Source organism: Biomphalaria glabrata, chromosome 13, assembly GCF_947242115.1.
Source record: "Biomphalaria glabrata chromosome 13, xgBioGlab47.1, whole genome shotgun sequence".
Lineage (NCBI taxonomy): Eukaryota > Metazoa > Mollusca > Gastropoda > Planorbidae > Biomphalaria > Biomphalaria glabrata.
Window position 1 is genome coordinate 19,483,655 of NC_074723.1, and position 6,878 is coordinate 19,490,532.

General features: G+C 36.1%; 1 long non-coding RNA gene across 1 annotated transcript; it reads right to left on the reverse strand.

The window, feature by feature from the left end:
* Window positions 1-409: 409 nt before the first annotated feature.
* On the reverse strand, window positions 410-5,801 carry LOC129922476 (uncharacterized). Its single transcript, XR_008774467.1, has 3 exons — window positions 5,575-5,801; window positions 4,788-4,972; window positions 410-1,530 (listed from the first exon to the last, which is right to left on the reverse strand). It is a non-coding gene; the product is annotated as an uncharacterized LOC129922476 (long non-coding RNA).
* Window positions 5,802-6,878: the final 1,077 nt, after the last annotated feature.

Sequence of the window (6,878 nt, forward strand, 5' to 3'; positions counted from 1 at the left end):
AATCTAAGACTTTTACGACAGGCTACTTTTAACAAAGCTTATATTAGCTCCATCTGTCTGTCAGTCTGCCTGGTACAAATTGTGTACACGTCATTTCTCCCACTTCTCATTCTCGGATTAAGTTGAAACTTTGCGCAATTATTTATTGTCCTTAACAAAACATGAATCAATCAGAAAATAACCAAATTAATTAATTAAGTAGTGGTAATTAATTAATTATTTTTGTTCCATATAGAAAAGGGGGAATAAATCCGACACTGTTGAGAGATATAGATGTACATGTGCAGTTCTTTCCCTTATAAAAGCTTTGTTTTTGTTTAAAGCAGCGGTTCTCAACCTTTTATGCTCGGCGACCCCTTTTACAATCCCCCACTTAGCCGCGACCCCCCCCCCCCCCTCCCCCGCACACACACAGCAATTGAAGAATAGACAATAACAATCCATTTTTTCAATGGTCTTTGGCGACCCCTGGCAAATTGTCAATCGACCCCCAAGGGGGTCGCGACCCACAGGTTGAGAACCCCTGGTTTAAAGTATATATATATATATATATTTTTTACATTTTCCTTGTTATTCTTTCCTTGCCAAATGTTTTTCAATCAGTGGAAGGTTTACAGTAATGTGACATTCAGTCAGAAGTGTTTTCTACTTAATTTGAATGGCAAAACATTTTTCTTTCCACCAATACGAAGTCCTAGTGATGTAACAACATTGATAAAATAATGAAACAACTTCTTTAAAAAAAATAGTGAGATATGGCTTGTGATATTTATAGTAACATTATATATAATAAACCTTTTGTAAAATAAAGCAAAGATGTCAAGGTGCCATTGTTGAATAGAGGAGCTCGCTATATAGGCAGCACAACAAAGATTTGGAAGTATAAATATTTCAAAGAATGGTGTCTTTTCACATTGCTGTCTCCACAATGTTCAGGATCCGTTACGTGTATGCAGTGTGACCTAAGCACCTGAACAATACATACAGTTCAATGACATAGTACGTGTGTTTAGTCAAATAGTCTGTTTTACTGATATAGCAAGTCTGTTTTAGTGGTATAGCAAGTCTATTTACTAACTATTTAGTGATATGTTCTGTCTATTTAGTGATATGGTATGTCTAGAGTAGCATTAAATTTATGATTAAATAGAGATCTCAACAAAACTGTGAATGATAAAGGCAATAATGTTACCCCCCTCCCTTTCCGTTCCTTTTTTTTGGGGGGGGGGAGGGATACGCCTCCTCCTACCTAACACACACACACACACACACATACGATACCATAACGGTAATAGTCCAGATCATTGCTCCTAGAGGTCATTGATAAGACAAAGATGGCCGAGTCTGGTTGTTAAGATTCTCTCTAACCCGACTGCCTGAGTCTTCTGGTTACTTTTATTTTACTTCAATGTATTTCTATGGCCCCACGTAGTGCTAAGCAGAAATTAATTTTGTGTTGTCTGTCCTTCTCTTCATCCGTCTGGGGCGTTAGATCTCAACACATTTTGGGCGCTATTAAAATTGGTGCAGCTGGAAAAAAATAATTTAAATAAATATGCACTCTTTTTTTTAAATAAATACACATACAACCTTTTTATCTTAAAATTGTATATAGATATAATTGTACTGCTGTTTAGTGATAACACAGGTGAAATAGAAAAATCAAATCTGTCTGTTGTATATATAATATTAGTATTTGTCGAATGTGTTCTTAGGTACACCAGGTTGTGTAAGTAAAGTTCCCTTTTCAGACCTTGGGATATATATTGGTAGATGATGTAAAGGTCATCTGTTTCTGTAGCCTACGGTTGACGAGGATGTCATGTGGCCAGCACAACGACCAAGTTATGTGTAGCAAATATTTATTCTAACCGGTACATTAATAATTTTACTTCCAATTACATTTACCACATCTTCGTTCTCGTTTGAAGATTGGAAAGTGGGAAGGGGGGGGGGGGGTTGTTTCTCCTGTGATAAACTGCGCCTTGTGTTATAGATTAATCAGCTGTCTATAAAATTGGTCTCTTGATCTTTCGGCACCAGCATCTTGACCAGACATCATGATTATGTAGATCTAGATCTGTCCAGAGTGAAAGAAAACTTGCGGCACAATGAAAACAGAGCTTTAGAGACAGTCTAAAACACAACAAAGTGCAACATATCGTTTCTAATTCTCTACAATCTATTTGTTAAAGGTACCGCAAATATGCTAAATAAGTTTGTATTCTGTGTCATGTATCAGGTATACTGTGTCATGTATCAGGTATTCTGTGTCAAAGTCTTGTTTTTATCTTAATCACTAACCAATAATCTTGAACTTAAACAAGTGACGACCTCATAGGACAAGGAACTACCTTCGCTTTTCAAATATAGGTCTAAATCTATGTAGAAATCAATACAATTAGTAAGAATACAGCGTTGAAATGACTTCCTTCAAGTTCTTGCTGTCCTCTAATTCCAAGTGTCGTTTATCCTTGGCTTACCTAACTGCAAGAAGACGTGGATTCGAAGGTCGCCTGAAGGTCGTCTGATTTGTACAAAGCCTATATCAATTCTGTCGGTTGAAATGTTTATATACACGTTATTTCTCACACACCCATTCTCAGATCAAGTTGAAACTTCGCACAATTATTCATCGGCATAGACAAGACTTGAATCACAGGGGCGTAGCTAGGGATTTCCATCATTTGGGGACCCGGGTGGGGGGGGGAGCTTGACCTCTTTGGGGGCCCCTGCATTTTGAGTAATACTTAATGTTTAATGAAAAATTCACCCATTTGGGGGCCCCCTCCAATCGTGTTTCGGGGCGATTTTCAAATTCTTCCCCCTCTCCTCCCCCCACCCTAGCCACGCCACTGAATTGAATCCAAAAAAAAATAACAATTAGTAAATTTATTACAGGTAGCTAATTATTTTGCTTAATACCAATAATTTTTTAGTCCAGTCAAATGGAAATTCAGTTTGACAATTGATCATCTCAGCATAACTACAGTAGTAATAACAATATAGATTCAAATACAAACAACATTCACACACACACACACTGACAGCCAGCACTTTATGAATTAGACTTCTAGGATGACGACAGATGTCTTTGTAAAAACAAAAAAAAAACGTCATTTCACTGTGGCATTCTGTACTCGTCTTGCGACTATCCCGCTTATCTTACATCATTCACAATACATAGCCACCAACCAATCGCTAACTTCTCACCGTCACCATAGAAACACATACACGCGGACACTGCATAAAAAGCTATAAGTTAGCAAGCACTCTATACTTTTAGTCCATTTCTACAATTGGCTCACAAGTTTTATCATAGTCTAAAATATCATAGAGCTAAAACCAGACAGACAAGCAGACAGACAGACGGAGTGACTTAATATAAACTTTGCAAGAATAAAATATGAATTTTTATTTTACAACAGTCTTTAATGTTTCAACATGAAGTCGAAATTGATTTTTTACAAATATATAACTTGTTTATTTATTCAATATATGTTTACCTTTTACCTTTACCTTTAATTTATATTTATTTATATTTTAATTTATATTTATTTATATTTAACACATGCAATTTTAGTTTAGGGCATTCACGTTATTTCTCCCACACCCAGTCTCGGATCAAGCTGAAATTTTGCACAATTATTTATTTTACCTTACAACACAGGAATCAATTGAAATGGTGGTATAAGCTGAATTTGTCCCCTTTATAGATTGTCGTCTGAAGCGTATTACAAATTTAATTACACGACTAATTTATACTAATCAATACACTTACAATGTCTATTCATTTTGTATATAGCATGTATGTAACTCTTTGTTTTATTTTTCTGGTTTTTATTTTGGTCTTCCATTATAGTTTCTACATTTTTGTTGACCTTGAGTTTGTTTTTTAATTGCCTATGATGATTTAGTGACATCTTGGTTTGAGTCATACATCACGAAAGCTTATAGAATTAATTATGATGCACTATAAGTTAGTAAGTAGCAGATCTAGTAAGTACTGTATAACCTTCTCTTTATGAATGGCTGCTCTGTTATACCGTCATATTATTTACATTCCGTTGCTGATTGTTAGATTATTCCCCTTTTTTTTTATTCGGGGGGGGGGGGGGGGCGCACGTACAGACGACTAAAGGACATTAGGACATGAGAAACTACGAGGTCCTCGCTTATAAAAGATGGGTCCTTGTGTAGATTTTTTTTTAAATATATGATTGCAGCCTAGTGTACTCCTATTGTGTAGATCTTACCTGTAATTAAATTGTTTATCTTCAATTTGAAAAAAAAATACTGCTGTCGTCATTATTGGGTACCATGTTATTAGAGGCACACGGAACATGACGACCTTGGAAAGGTTCAAGTTTATCACGTGGCCGATAAAGTGGGCCGTGTCAAAAATTTCCATAATAAATACAAAGATGTAACATGACCTAGATTTTTTTTTTCTCATCGGGTTGTGCTTTGATGTTTTTATAAAACCTTTTTTTCAATTTTGCAACGTCACGACCCAGTGAAACTCAATTACGTGTGGGGGTGTGTATATGTGTGTGCGTGTGTGTGATCACATGCACAGCTTAAAAAAAAATAATCAAGGGTGTTGTAGTTAGGATCTAAATGATTCTAAAGATCAGTGGCGTAGCAAGGTAACCGTGGGCCCTGGTTCTGGAATAGGGCGTTAGGCCTCCCTCCGGTAAGTCGAGTGTGACTGAACCTACCATATCCAATTTGAGAATACATGTCCAAGAAAATAACACATATGACAGACAATACACAAAATTTACTTGTTTCTCTTGGAGTAATCGCGAGCTAGGTCCTCAAACTTTGGGTCATTTGGAAAAAGTCAATGCCGTTGGTCAACCATGTAACTTGCTAGGATTCTGAGTCGTAAGCTGAAACTTCAGATATTCTGAATGTGCTTTTTTTTTTCGTCACAAGTATAGAAACCTGTAAAAATTGTCCTAACTGGCTGAGGACAACAAAAACAAAGTCCTGAAGACTTCCAACAGCGCAATTAACATGACATAAACTTACAAAACAAAAGTTTTTTAATCACATTTGTTCAGATTGGTGTTAGTCCTACTCAGTAGAAAGTCAATGATAATCTCGAGCGAATTTCAAAAAGACTTTTGATTGGTTTGAAGATTCATGTCATATTGAGCGAAACGTTTTTGTTAAGCTAGCCAGGAAAGCCAGTGACTTAGCAGAATTAAGGTAATGCATGACGCGTATGACGTAATCATATTCTTTTTTGAAGTAACGTCTGTATTAAATACGATAAGATAAGCTAAGCTTCTTTTAACAAGTCTTGTTCGAAGGATAATAAACAATCTACACAATCATACAATGAATTTCTTCGAAAAACTGTCGTTAAAGAAAACAAAGGAAACAAATCTACTGTCGTCTCATAATATTAATTCGTGTATCTTAACAAGTAAAAACATACCGTAATATTAAAGAACGAAATAACAATTTAACAAAAAACAAACATATTTTTTTTCTAGTAGAGTACGTTCACATTCTTTACAAATTTGTCGTTATTGTTATTGTTTTAAAAAAACTGATACTTACGAATTTAATGAAACGCTGTACCGACAATTTTAAAGTTTCATTCTTTTAATAGCTTTAATTCTACACTACAGTAATAAGATTTACTCTGATATGGTATTGTATCTTTTGATAAATACACCAGCTATATAATTTAATGAACAATAAATACACAATAATTCAAATAACTTTCAATTCTTAGTCCATACTTGACAAGAACACGTTTGAGCTCAATTAGGTTGTGGTCCTGTACGCAATGAGGCCCATGGCGATTGGGTTACCACATTACTGCTAAAGATATATATGGAGAGAGAGAGAGAGAGAGAGAGAGAGAGAGAGAGATTGAATAATCTTCATTTAATGTTTTGGTTTTATATTTGCAAAAATTGTTTTTTCAGCGTGTGCTCAATGAATAGTTTCAATGTTTTAAACACTCAGTAGTACAGATGTAGGTTTAGCTCAATATACTCGGAGGATTTGTGAAACAGTAATACATATATCTAATAGATAGCTCAATATACTCATAGACTTTGTTAAACACCCAGTAGTACAGATGTTGGCTTAGCGAATGACTTGGAGACTTTGTTAAACACCGGTAGGTTTAGCGAATGACTTGGAGACTTTGTTAAACACCGGTAGGTTTAGCGAATGACTTGGAGACTTTGTTAAATACCGGTAGGTTTAGCGAATGACTTGGAGACTTTGTTAAACACCGGTAGGTTTAGCGAATGACTTGGAGACTTTGTTAAATACCAGTAGGTTTAGCGAATGACTTGGAGACTTTGTTAAACACCGGTAGGTTTAGCGAATGACTTGGAGACTTTGTTAAACACCGGTAGGTTTAGCGAATGACTTGGAGACTTTGTTAAACACCGGTAGGTTTAGCGAATGACTTGGAGACTTTGTTAAACACCGGTAGGTTTAGCGAATGACTTGGAGACTTTGTTAAACACCGGTAGGTTTAGCGAATGACTTGGAGACTTTGTTAAACACCGGTAGGTTTAGCGAATGACTTGGAGACTTTGTTAAACACCGGTAGGTTTAGCGAATGACTTGGAGACTTTGTTAAACACTGGTAGGTTTAGCGAATGACTTGGAGACTTTGTTAAACACCGGTAGGTTTAGCGAATGACTTGGAGACTTTGTTAAACACCGGTAGGTTTAGCGAATGACTTGGAGACTTTGTTTTACAGCTTGATCTCATCTGTTTGTTGTTTTGTTTCTCACCGTTTTCTTTGGCCGACGGTTAAAGTGTGTGTCATCTGGTCAGCACAACGACCAACTACCTACGCTTTCCCTGATGTCATGTACCCATTAGAACTGGGGGC